A 15,323-nucleotide genomic window follows, 5' to 3' on the forward strand; every position below is an offset into this window, starting at 1 on the left:
GGAGTCACAATGATTGTAGTAGGATAGTTAAATCCTAGAATAATGTACTGCTCAAAATAGCATCTCCAATGCTGGATTTAGTACTGGTTAAGCTCTAATAATCACCTTCAGACCTTCCTTGAACCTTCGCTATGGTGTTCTCATATGACCTTCAATATTCACACATACCATTTTACAATACCATAACCTTACATATCATATATCATATCCTATATCTCATCATTTGAGATCTTACATATATACAAAACCTAAGTCCAAATGTGTAGGTCAGGTCACTAAGAATATTACAATAAAATCAATTATAAACAAGATAAGATGTGATGCATCATGTCATCTTAATACATTTACAACAATATCCAATCAATAAATCATCTCCATAATGTGTTGTGCTGATCTGGAATAGATAATGCATACTGGTCCATAACCTAGATGAATTTGCCGATAACAACAAATATGTCAACCTGATTAGACCATTAACCAAAATGCCAAAACCAAGTATCCAAACCATGTCTTTGACATAATAAAGTTATCTCCAGATAATAACAATTCATCCTTAGTGCCGGTGAACAATATAAGCTGTCAGTGAACAATATAACCTGTCGGTGAACAATCACCATAGATCTCCAGAAGGATAAGTGTTGACATCAATGACAAAACTAATGCAACACATCCATAATACCAACAATCTATGCATCATTGTCTTATATTTCTCTAAATGCTCTTTTGGATTTATCTTTATAGTCCAAGCATGTTGCAATTATGTTCTATCATTACCTATCATATCTAAGACTATTATCACGTTATTGATATCAAAAATCCTTTGTAGATGAATGTGTAAGCTTTTCCCTTGGACTATACATTTAGATCTTTGACATAATATGTATGGGCATTGCATTGTTGAAAACTTATATATTTGTCAGTTTTCATGTTTATGGTAATGATGCAACTTCATTGTTTATACTGTCTTCTAATTGTCTATAGGTGACTCTACCTCTCTGTCAGTTTGTCATCTTTGCAGCTTTTGTGACTGTGCTAACATGAAATCAATAATTTTTCTTTATGCATTAGGACTGTCATAATAACTATGAGTGATCTCTTTATGACACTATTCGGAGAATATAGAACTAATCTTCTTAAATACCATGGGTTCTACCCTTAATCCATTATTCTTATTTGTCATGACCTCACTTTTGAATTGTTCATGTGGTTTTTGTCTACATGACTGTGCATTACCTCTTCATTATGCATGGGTAATTGAGGTGACTATTCTTCTATATTAATTTGGCATCTTTTCTATAATGCTTGCCAAAATATTAAGACTAGGTCTTATCCTCCTCTGCTATGACTGCTATTTTATTGTGCATTGTATGCGTTGATGAAGTCATCTTTGTGTTCTTCACACTGTTGCATTTTTTAGTGTATATCCTGGTGCTAATTTATGACTGTGATATTGGTCATGTGATGGGGTTAATTGTAAATTTTCTTGTGTCTCCATAAATACTCTTTATTGATGCCTTTATTTCTACCATAACAAAGATCTCAACTCTCACTATTTACCTTCCATTTATGACCTGAATCTTTGTCTGATTGTCGAGAAATGTATCTTGGGATTACTTCTCATAACAAAGATCTGTCCATTGCCTTGACATTTGGTAAACACATTTCCATTACACTTTACACTTGTTCATGGTCTTCATGACAGTGATCTTTGTTCACTACTAAAATACTATACATTGTTCTATGATTGTTCCTCTTTTATGACAGTGACCTTAAACTTGGAGTATTCTTCCCACTGTTTTTTCTATTGTCTTTGAAGACCCCTTTTCTATCTATTGGAAGAATCCTGTTCATTTTATCCTGCAAAAGACATGACTATTTTAACCTCTATGATTAATATATTCCTTTCTGTAGCGTATCTCTATCTTTTGGCATGGATATATGACTGCTTTTGGGAATTTAGGCACTATTATTGTCATTGTGTTGTGACTATAATTTCGCTGCACTAAGACATCTCTTGACTATCCTTGGCTTTTATTCTCTAATGATAGCTCTGATTTGCTGCTCTGATAGAGTGTAATGACTGTACTTTACCCTTGTGAAGGATAATTGGCAATGATATAAGACCATATTTGTAACTTTATCAGGTCCTTATTAAACTGCTAAATTCCTTCAAACACTCTATGCACTATCTCTAAACCTTATGTAGTCTTTAACTAATATGGTTGTGACTGTTGTTCTACATGTTAAACACTCCTTATATACTTATAACAATATTTTGACTGACTATTATCTAGCTATCAGAAGACTATGATATTGAGTATTAACTTTCTAGATATCATTGTTACTCATGACTATCATCTTATGATGGTGTTGTGTTGTCATGGTTATGCTCTTTCTGAGAATCATCACTCTTTGCCAAGGAATGCATTTTTTTTAAAAGTATTTTCTTAAAACTTTACTAAAACCTCGGGTTCTTGTAAATGATGAAAATTAGTTGCTCATTAATCCTTAAAGCTGTATTCTCTTATGACTGTCATATACCTAAATTGATCATTCTTCAGGTCTATCCTTTATCACATTCTTGACCTCTTCAACTTCATGTGAATAACAAATTCTATGTGTGAACTATGTATATTTTTTTCAAATCATATTGATTACAAATATTTACAAAGGCTGCAATTTCTGAGTTGTTGCTACTTTTGTTGATTGTTACTGTAAAAAGGTTTGTGCATTACATTGATGTTGTTGTTTTGACATGAATCACCATCTTTAAATACCTAATAGGGTTGTTCCTTCTTTTTACTATCCTAATGCATTCTTTTGAAGAGGTGAAGCATGTGAAAGATGATGTGTATTAATTATTATGGTTGTTGTTCCTTTGTAGCACTTTTATTACTTGTGTAACATTTAAATAGGCTTTCATATCTCTGTCATTCCTATGATTGTTTTAACTATCACTGTCATCCTTAGCCTTTGAAGGTTGCTCAATTAATCAATGATAAAATTCACTATATTGTATACATTCGACTGCAATCTTACTGTATTTATTTTCTATTGTCATGAATCTGCCAATGTTTAGCAATTATAAAGGTTATTTTCTCATGATATAAGCTTTCTCCAACTATTTCCCTATTCTTCACTGCCATTATATTGACTGCTCCAAAACATATCATGACATTGAGATATGAGAATTGTGTTTTGCTGCTTAGGGCTTAGTCATTTCTATCTATATATGATCTTGTTGGGAATACCTTACACTGTCATACTTATTGATCTATGACTGTCTTTTAGGTATCTTTGCTATGTGTTTACTGTGATTATGGAACCCTTAATGGTTGTATGTGACTATGATTATGAGTTCTACATGGTTTCTCATAATGGCTTTGACTACAAACTCTACCCTCATGGTCTTAGCAACCTATATACTGAGATACTTTCTCCTGTTCTATGCTTCAAAAACCTTGTTCACTATCATTGTTCTAGGTGTGTACATGTAAAATTCATCTTAAAAACAAGTAATCAATTAGAAACAAGGGAAATCACGAATCCCTATCCTAATTGGTATTTAACAAACAATACAATGAAATAACACAATTAAGAAATAGGAATTATAAATCATCAAATCAAATCAAAACTCCCTATTCTGTGACTGCATATTGCTTCCATTGTTCTTCTCCTCTCTATGGTATGATGGCTCTTAGATATTGCACTGGTAACCTGCAAGTGACACAAAGATTCAAAGTTCATGATTATTGAAAATGGAGATTAAATGCTCAATTTATAGAAAATTGGAGAAGATTGATTGAAAGGTGGAACAGATTGATCAAGAGGTGGAACTCAGGTGAGCTCACATGAAAACTGATAGTTGAACTGCTAATTGTAGGAGTGGAACTCAATAGATTGAATAGATTAATTGAGTCAACTGATTGAGAAAAAGAAGACTGAAGGAAGAAAAAGAATGATTGGTGGAAATAAAGAGGATGACACAAAAAGCTTAATTTAGAAAAAGCTAACTGAAAGATGGAAATAGAGATTGGAGAGATAAATGATTTAATTAATTAATTAATTTAGCATGTGCTTGCATTTAGATTTAGATTTTTAATTTAATCTTTGCATGAGATTTTAATTCAAATAATTGAATTTATTTATTCAATTTAGTATTTGAATATATTTAGAACTTAAGTTTGATTTTCAATTTGGTTTTTGAAATCATGCACATGTAATTGAATTTGGAAGAAATTAGAAGAATATGAAATTAAATGAAATTAGAATTTGGAGATTTGGAAATGGAAGAATTAATTAGTTAATTAAATAATCTAAAGAAACTATTTAATTATTTAGAAATGGAATTTAATTAAATAATAAAGATTATCTAATTTAAAGGATTAAATCATAATTAATTAAATAATAAATATTTAATTAATATTTAGAAGAGGGTTAATGATTGAATGATGATTAGAGATAGAAATTGAATAATTAGTAATTTATTTAAATAATAAAGATTATTTAAATTGGGGAATTAATCATAATTAATTAAATAATAAATATTTAATTAATATTTAAAAAATAATTAAATGATGATAGAAAATAGAACAATTAGTAAGATGACGAGGAAATATGAAATTAGAAGAATTTAGGAGAAATAGAAGAATTTAGAAGAAATAGAAGAATTTAGAAGAATAAGATTAACTTAATTAAATAATTAAATAATTATTTAATCAATTATAGGAATAATTAGTACATGATCAATGAGACATTTTTAGGTGTCTACATTTGCCCCTCTTTGAGACAAAGTTGGAACGACATTGTTTCAAAGAAAACGAAAACTTCTACCCCAGTATGTCTCGGTACTGCTGTATAGTGTAAATATGCCCCCTCGGAAAAGGTGGTCGGAAAATTCCAAAATTGAGACCATGTTTCCGATATCAGTTTAATGAGCAAGCATGTAAAAATTCATGCGATTTCAAGATTGTTTCAGTAGGCTACAAGGTGTTTGAAGCTGGTGAGGACCACGACGTCGAGGTGTCAAAAAACCCTAATTTTGAGCTATAAATAGAGATTTTTAGGTTTTCATTTGCTCATTTGCAATTTGGTAATTCCTTGGCTTTCTCTACAATTTGTGTGCTTTTTTTTGAGTATTTGATTGTCATGGCTAGTTATAGAGCTCGATTGCACATGTCTGATTGAGTACATTCATATTAGAGACCTCCTAGGACTGGTGGCATGGTATTTTTCCAATTTTTTCCTGATTTTATGCTATTTTCCAAAAAAAATTCCATGATCAATTTTTGCACTGTGTCACGCAATCGCTTGTCGATGTTCACGCATTAGTGTTAACTGTACCAAAAATGCTTTAACTGTTACACATGCATCCTAAATGTCACACATTAGTATTAAACATGCCGCATTCATGTATATCATTACGCATAAGTGTTTATTGTTACGCAAGATCTTTAAATGTCACACAAGAGTCATAGTTGTACCACATTAGTCATAACTATCACACATTCATTGTAAATGTAATTTTTTTTGTCATGCATTTTGAAATATTTTTGTTTTTTAGGATCCGATATTTGATATTTTCAACATTTTCTCATTGCAGGAGAACATTAGAGTGTTATACTGTCGATAGAGCAGACCTAGTGGACTTTATCTTCGAGCTAACTTACTAGATGAGGAGATTGAGCATATCCGACAACTTGGTCTATATCATGTTTTACACTTGCCAAAGGTTATGGCCAACAGGGCCATGATTACAGCTTTGATAGAGCGGTGGCACTTTGAGACTTGTTCTTTTCATCTTCTGACTGGTGAAGCATCTATTACCTTAGAGGATGTATGGTGTATACTGCATATTCCTATTCATGGTGAGAGAGTTGTATATGACCATGATGATGGCATTGCTGGACTATATGCACTTTTTGAGTGTGAGATTCAGGACTTGCAGATCAGTGGCCATTATGACATCCCTTGGGCACGTTTAAACTATGATGACATGACTATTGTTTTATGCGGTGTGGTCGGTGGTTTACTATCCATGCATGGGGTCCTTGTCTACTAGCCATGTTGTACTATCAGATGCATGGTATTGTGTATCTTGGATACCGTTTTATCCGTTATGGTGTTACATTGCTTCAAGCATGGGCATGGGAGCATATTTCTATTTCTAGGCATGTCATTCATGTAGACTTGCAGCCTGGTGAGCCTTATGCTTTCAGGTATACAATAGGTATCAGACATAGAGGTTCGGGGAACACATTGTACTCGAGACATCAGTTTGACATATTGCAGCATTTTATTTGGAGACCATACTTAGATTGCCCTAGTTGGCCTGATGATGTAGTGCACTTGTCTTTCTACCGACAACAAAGATATCTTATTGGTAGGACCTTTGAGACCTAGCAAATTATCAAGATGTATCTTCCAGGGTGGGTTCTGAGACGGTTCAGTGAGGTACAGGTGACACCAGTGGTTACTACTTATTTTGCTCGTGTATCGTGGGAGGTATTTGATTGGGGTGTTTGCATATAGCCACATGTTGCTTCTACTAAGTTTGATTCTCTGCAGCCATTACTCTAGGGTTGGGGTAGAGGTGCAGCAAATCCAGGGACAATGGCAGAGCATGATGTGTGGTTTGTTAGGCATGTGCCAGTGCCTTTGACTGATCCTGTTGTTCCGATTACAACACAAAAGATTTGCCATCCTAGACAGTAGTTGAGGATAGACACAGGGGAGAGAGCCGAAGGAGGAGGAGATGGTGGAGATGAGGGAGGAGATGAGGGAGGAGAGGATGTAGACATTGGCGGAGACACCAAGTCTATTAGCAGTGAGGATAGCAATGATTCTTCTGAGTCAACGAGTAGTGAGATTGGAGGTGATGATGAGGATATGCTAGAGCTAGAGGATGTGCCTGCTGTAGAGGGTGGGATAGGATAGGTTGGTGAGGAGGATGAGCTACAGACTCTTAGAGCATGGGTCTAGAGTTTGGAGGATGAGATTTCTAGATGAGATATTGAGCGAGAGACTTATCATGCAGATTATGGTGCCCTTGAGGCTGAGAGAGATCGTCTCTAGAGGGAGAGAGATGAGGCAGTGCGGAGATGTCAGATTACCATGGATGCCTTTGATCATCTTTTTAGAGTAGGTACAGATCCATGTGACTAGGTAGATAGGTATTTCACTGCTGCACAGGAGTCTATTTATTATCGGCAGGCATATGAGAGAGCCATCCCTGAGGGTCAGAGAGAGCCTAGCTTCAGTGCATTTATGGGGAGGAGATTGAGTAGGTCTACTTCATGATGGACTAGAAGTGTTGGCATTATGGGACCACCTCAACATCCTGGGGTAGGATCTAGTGGATAGGATCCACCTACTGATAGAGGTAGTGTTGGTTGATCATGTTATCTAAGCCTTCAGGCTTATTTATTGTATTTACACACATTATCATATTTGGGTTATATATATATATATGATATGCGGGTTTTGGATAGTGATCTATTTATTTTTTGCTTCTCATGTATCCTTATATGATGCTATGAGTTTTATAATGCATATCTATTTAATTATATATGATTATGAATGCAATGGTAGTACATGTATGTATTAATGGTGGTAATGGATTTTAAAATGAATGCAATGAACTCATAATGAATGCAATGAATCTATATGAAATACAAATGATTGTATATGAAATGCAAATGAATCTATATAAATGCAATGAATCTATATGAATGTTTTTTTGTATGATAATGGTTGAACCAATTTTAACTCAGATACACCTTGAAGAAATGTTATTTAGATGATAGAAAGAAAAAAATTGATGGTAGAAAGAATTTTAGAATGCGATTTAGAAAGAAGATGAGAAATCAACAAACTATCAATAAGCAAATGAGATGAGAATGAGAATGAAATTGAATGAATCACAAACCTATGTCACATTTTATTGCATCAATATATATTCATCATTGAGCCTTATTACTGACCAATGAAGCTTAGCACATCAGGGTATAAGGAACCAAGATGCAAAGATATCTCATTGTAGAAACAAACATGTAGCAGACAAGGAGTGAACCCTCCATTCTAGGAATTACACTAGGGGTCAAGGTATGTGTGGTGATTTCACCTTGATGTGAAGGCTCTTATCACAAACACCCACTAGAGAAATTTCCCTAGAATTTCACCAGTTCATACCACAAACAACAAACAAAGAAAAAGATAATGCACATCATAGCTCCTCTAGTCATTTGTATACATCCTTGAGTAGCATAGGAACAATGTCTATCACCAAATGATAAAAGATAAAGACTGACCCAGACAAAATTCAACAGCTATACTGACCTTGTGCCTTCGTTCTTAGTTGCTTGATGTGATGGTTGATAATGTTTGATCTCAGAAAGTTGTGGACCCCGTTTAAGACTAACCTGTCTGATTTTGAGTGTATCCTCTTCTGTTTAAGACAAGATAATGATCACTTTGATATGGATATGATACGATTAATAAGACAGTTTGATCAGTTGATTGTAGATGTTTGACTAGATAGTCGTATCCTTTGTTAACTTCGTGCGAAGTGTTTGCTGGATATCTGTTAGGGTATTTGTTTCTCACATGACATTTTATTGCAAGTTTTTTTTGATTGATTGATTTTTTATTTTTAGTTCTTTTCCGAGAGCTTTTTTGATGTTTTTGGATTTTGTAGATAGATATTTAAATGTTTTTGATTGATTTTTTCAAAACTTTATTCGATGTTTTTGGTTATTATGTTTTCCATTTTTGAATGTTTTTGGATGATTTTTTTAGGATCTTATTTGAATGTTTTTGGTATTTTTTCAGGATCGTATTTGAATGTTTTTGGTTGATTTTTTTTTTTTAAATGTTTTTGAATTTTGAGTTTTTCAATGTTTTTGGATTTTTTCAGGACTCTATATGGTTTTTAGGATTTGTTTCAGGGCTTTATATGATTCTTTAGGATTTTTTCGAGACTTTATATGATTTTTTGGATTTTTTCAGGACTTTATAGGATTTTTTGGATTTTTTTAGGACTTTATAGGATTTTTTCAGTTATGCCCCCAGTGTGTAGACCTGTATGACATGATGATTTGCAAAATGTATGTGGAGACAAATGAATTTTTGACATGACCTATGTGAATGCAATATGCAGGATGAAGATGCATTTCCTATTCGAACAAGGTTGACTATGTTTGTTTTTGCATTTGTAATACACCAATTGAAATGGAGGTGCAAAACATTTCATAGATAAGCAGTCAATCAATCCCTAAGGTCCCTTGGAACATTCATCTCAACACACTTAGTGACTAGGATTTACAAATGGAGACGCGGAAAACTTCCCCCTTGGTTCTTGAAACTTTGATCTTCTTTTGCCCATCTGTGTGCAGATGAGTTAATTCCTGCACTTGTGTTCACTAAAGATCCCTAGCATCCTATATGACTAGCTACATGGATTATCCTAACTTCAAAAGCATCTCGAATAGAGCCTTGCTACCAGCAAGCCTTGACAGCTTCAACGAGGTTATAGACTGTAATTTCTCAAATATTGCTCCATTGCCAGTAGGCATTCATAGCCCTGATGGAGTTACTTGTATGTTCCCAGAGTTGAGCTTTTATCGCATTTGTATTCATGATATTTCAGTTATATATCATTTCTCTTTTTCCTTGATATGGATATTTGGCATAACTCTTTTTCTTTTTCTTTTTATTTTCTTGCCTTGACTTGTAAGTAATGAAACCTACTTGGGTGTGACAATTACAATGGCACTGAAGTAGAATTTTAGATTTTTCACTAGTCATATGATCAACTAGGTGTCTAGAATGAATTAGAGATCTTCTTAATATGTTTGAGATATAGAAATTGATAGATTGAGGGTTAACAAGTCTCAAATAGTGAAATTACTACCCAACCATGAGTAAAGCATCATCACAAGGTAGTGTTGAAAATGAATGACCTTAGGACCTCAAAGTTTTCATGTCTAAATATCTAAGAAAGGAGATGACCCTTAAATCTCTTAGATGCAAAAAAATGATAAACTTGGATAGTTGCCTTGTTTTATTGATGTTGCTATATGTAATTGCCAGAACTTTGAGAATGCGATACATTTAAAAAAGAAATTATATGTAATGCGGTGTTTTAAATGATATGATATGCAATGCGGAAAATAAAACCTAAACTATGCAACCCTTAGGTATAATATTGCTTGAAGTGCATGTTGTTCATAGGGTCAGAGAGTGGATCTCCCTCCATGGTAGCCAAATTATATGCTCCATTGCCTATGACCCTTGTTATAATGAAAGGACCTAGCCAGTTAGGTTTGAATTTCCCTAGCCTTTCTCATTCCGATAGGTTCCTTTGATTCTCTTTAAGTACTAGATCTCCCACTTGAAAAGTTCATGGGTAGACCCATTTATTATAACTTTGTCTTAGTCTGTTTTGATATCCTTGTAGATCGTTAAATGTTGTTTGTCTTTTTTCATCAAGGGTTTTGAGTTCTTGTAACCTTGCTACCCTGTAGTCTTCCTCTGATATGATGTTCTGTAAGGAGACTCTTAGAGATGGTATTTCTATTTCAATGGGGAGTATCGCTTCTGTACCATAGAACAAGGAATATGGTGTTTCTCCTGTAGGTGTGCGTACTCCTGTTCTGTAACCCCAGAGAGCAGGATTTAACTGGAGATGTCCGTCCCATCCTATGTCAATGACTATTTTCTTAAGAATTTTTCAGTATTGTTTTATTTGTAGCCTCTGCTTGTCCGTTACTTTGTGGATAGTGTTAGGATTCCCAAAGATATTGAGAGGGGGGGTGAATTAGTATCTGACCGGTATAATAATTTTCTTAACTTATAACATGAAAAGCATATTAAAATTGTGTACCGGTAAACCATAAATAATGCAGCAAATAAGAATAACAACCACAACATGAAAAGCACACCATAAAACAATATTTTAACGAGGAAACCCAGTGTGGGAAAAACCTCAATGGGATTTGTGAACCACAATATTCACTTACTATCCAATAAGAGAATATTATTGCTTATAATAGGGGCCTGCACATGCAGGAAGCCCAAGTGCCTAGAGCTCACTTCTCAATTACAAAAGAAGTCATACTAACTTATGAAAATGGATTATAGTAATCCAATATCTTGTACTACTTTAGATCAGCATCTGCTATGCTAGATTCAGTATCGGTTTAAGCTCTACAATATACATAAACCCTTATCCAATAATTCACATATTAGGTCTGCTACCTTCTTTTCATACTTCACATATATATCATATCATCTATATCTTTTTTTAAATGATCTATAATGATCTCATATATATATGAGTCATTACAATCTGCCATGTCGGTTTACAAAAGATTTTATAATTAATTATAAAATACATTTATACAAAATTGTTGTCGGCCAAGGTGTCGGTGAACTGTATGTCGGTGTAGAGTGTCGGTGTCAGTGCCTGTGTCTGCCTACCGGTATCACATGATTGTAAGGTTTCCATCAATGGAAATACCTTCAATCACCTACAATGTCTCATTAGAGTGTGCATTTGCCAACAATCTCCCCCATTGGCATTGATGGCAACACTCATGAGAAAAATTAAAAAGTGTCCAAAAAGATATCCAAAAAGAATCTGCCAAAATTTGTCTTACCAAAACTGTGTGCCCAAAAATGTATGCTCCCCTTGAGCTGATGATGTCCTATTCTGATCATTTTTCTCATCACACTACTCCCCCTTTGAGATCAATGGCAAAGGTTGTTTGTTAGTTAGATGAGAGGGGGGGTGGGGTGAATCAGATAAACTCACAATACAAAATATTCATCAGATTCAACCTCAATAGAACTTACTTGATATGCAACTATGACTGTAAATCATTCAAACTCATAAACTGATAAACTTGAAATATCAAAACACATTTAACACCAGATTTAACGTGGAAAACCAAATAGGGAAAAACCTGTTAGGGGTCCCATAGATACTGAGAGGGGGGGGTAAATCAGTATCTAACCGGTAATTAGAATTTCTTAACTTAAAACATGCAGAACATAATATAAGAGTGTACCGATATGCAATAAATAATGCAATAAACAGAATCAAGAACATCCACATGAAAAGCACACCATAACACAGGATTTTAATGAGGAAACCCGATGTGGGAAAAACCTTGCTAGGATTTGTGACCCACAATATTCACTCACTGGCCAATAAGAGAATATTACTTACAATAGGGGCTTGCACATGCAGGAAGGCCAACTGTCTAGAGCTCACTGCTCAATGGGAAGTCACACTAACTTACAAATAAGGATTATACTAATCCAATAACTTGTACTGCTTTACAATAGCATCTTCAATGCCAGATTCAGCACCAGGTCCTGCTCTGTTCTTTACATATACCCTTTGACATATATTTCGCACATTAGGTCTGCCTAATATTTTTCTTTTTCCTTCTACATCACTTCTACAAATGTCTACAATGATCTCATTTATATATAAGAGTCATTTTACAATTTGCCAAGTTGGCTTACAATAATAAACAAAATATTATATAACAAAAATCTTGTCGGCCTTTGTGCCGGTATACTTCTTTTCTTCTATGCCAGTGTCGGTGTCCTAAGTGCCGGTGTTGAGTGTGATCTGCTGATGTCGATATAATGTCTTTGCTGGTGCCATAGGATTGCAAGGTTTCCATCAATGACAAAACCTTCAATCACATACAATGTCTCATTGGAGTGTGCATATGCCAACAATCTCCCTCTTTGGCATTGATGACAACACTCATGAGAAATTTCAAAAAGTATCCAAAAATGTGTAGTCCAAAAATGTTACCAAAAATGTGTGTGCTCCCCCTGAGCATGTGATTCTTGTGATTTTAATTTTCTCATCCCACTACTCCCCCTTTGGCATCAATGACAAAGGTTGTCAAGATGTCAGTAGAGTTTGTGGTTTCAACTATCCATAACCTCAACCTTGTAGCTGGGTAGTTATAATTTGAAAAAGATCTCCCAAAATCAAGTTTATACTATCCATAAACTTCTTACTATCCTTTATTGTTGTCTCAGTTCTCTTCACTATACCGGTGAGATGTTGCAAATGCTTTGTCGGTGTTTTGCTTCCCTATGTTAATGCCTCAGAAATTTCCTTCCGCAGAGATGCTAGATAGTCCAATCTTGGACTTAGTTTAGCTCTCAAATGTTTTGCCTTATTTATTATTCTTTCTTTCTCTCTTTCCAATTTGAGTAGTTCTTCCTCAAAATTTGCTATCTTCTCTTCAAAAAATGATAGTGTATCAGGTGAATTGACAAAACTGTCTACAAGTTTATTTACCTCATCCTGTACCTTGCTCATTTTCTTGTTAATATCTATAGTCAAAAAGTTTGTTTTACAGGTATCTTTATACAAATTTTTGTATTCTTTCAACAAATTACATAGTTCTGGTAGAAGTGTGTCAAAATCTCTATTACACTTTATTTCCTCATCAAAGAATTTCTGTTTTTCAATTTCTACCTTATCCTTCACTGACTCTTCCTTTATTTTCTCAATGTTTTATGAGATATATTTACACAATGTATCCAATTGCCCTAAAGAATCTTTGTTATCTATATAATAGTTGGGAGCTATTACCTTCAAAATTGGTATGGAATCATCAATTGCTTTGTAAGCTTGTGAGCTGCAGTCGGTTATTTTCTTGATAGAATCTAATAACACCTCAGTCACACTTTTTTATTTGTATGTTGATGATGATCCAACAATCTGAGTATCGGTGGAAGTAACCAAGCTTGTATTGACCTCTAGTAGGTCAGTTTGTGTCTGCATTTCTTTAAGCACTGGTTTTCCTACTTCACTAGTTACCGGTGGCACTGTTTCCTTATGTACCTGTTCTGGTTGATGTTGTTCTGGAGCCTTTAGCTCTGTTTGTTTCTCTATATGTTGTATTGCCTCAGTCTGTGACTCAATCTCTGCCTTTTTCTCTTTATACTGTCAGTTTCTCAATTTCCCTTGCTACCGGAGGCTCATTAGCCATATTTGACTTATCAGTTGTATCTTTGTCTACTACTATGTTGATCTTTTGAGTATCAACATTCATAGTGTATAGGACTTCAGAATTAGGATTATTATCCTCTACATCCATAATTTTAGCTGCCGGTTGATCTTCAGTAGTTTTTGTTTTCACTAGTGGAGTATTTAAAGAAGGTGGGGGTAGGTTGTCTTTAACTTTGATGCTTGGTGGTCCACCAAATTTTCCTTTCCCTTTGTCTCTGTCCTTCTGATAAACCTTTATAGGTTTGGGATTCCTATACTCTTCTTGTTTTTCTTTCTCAACCAGGAATATATCCCATCCATCTTCTATTTCCTCTATCACCTCATTAACTCTTCTTGCCATTAGTGAAATATGCTGGTGTGCAGTAGAGAATACTGACCGATTTGCTTGACCAATTAAATCATCAATTTCTTGTGGAGAGTTTACCAGATATACAGTAAGTAGCTTCTCAATTTTTATTTTATTATCCAATTCTATCACTACCTATCTTCTTGCCTCAAGTCTTTTGAATAATTCATCAAGAATTTCATTGACTACTTCCATCAAAAATTTCTTGTACATATCCATGTGCAATATAACACTATTTTCAACTTGTTCTTTCTCATCAGCTGTTAGAGTGTCATAAATTTTCTCTATGTTCTTCAGTTTACCTTCCTCTTTGATTTCATTTAGTAGTATATCAAGAGGGGCCAAGTCTCTATTTGTCCTCTTCTTCTTCTTGGGTGTCAGTTTCTTCTTTGGTGTGGCCTTTCTTACCAGAGATCTCACTGCTTGTTTCTTTTGCCTTGTCCTCCTAGGTGAAGGTGTGGTTGTCGGTGAGGAATCTCTTTTTCTTACAACTCTTTTAAAAGTTGCAGGCATGTCACTTCCTAAAGAAGTACCTACTAGTGATAGGTGAGTTTCAGGCTATGGAGCTGCTAACTCATCCTCTATTATGTTGGTTTTCTTCAATACATCTTCCTTAATGGCTTTTTCTTGTCTAGACCCTTTCCTTACAACTGCCTCAATCTTTTTCACCCTTTTCTTTGATTGAATTTGTCTTTCAATATTCTCTGCACTACCAAATACTTCTTCTTTTGGTTCTTTGGGGGCTTCCAGAAGTGCTTTGGCATATGTTTTAACTATGTGATCATTTGTTTCATATCCCATCTCAGTTACCCAAACTATCCTTGGGATGACCGCTTCCATCCAGATTTCATCTTTCTTGATGACAAAGCATATATCATCTTTGTATTTGTCTACAATTTTCTGAGATAACCTTACTCTTTTCTTCATTTT

Source organism: Cryptomeria japonica, chromosome 3 (assembly GCF_030272615.1).
Source record: "Cryptomeria japonica chromosome 3, Sugi_1.0, whole genome shotgun sequence".
NCBI lineage: Eukaryota > Viridiplantae > Streptophyta > Pinopsida > Cupressales > Cupressaceae > Cryptomeria > Cryptomeria japonica.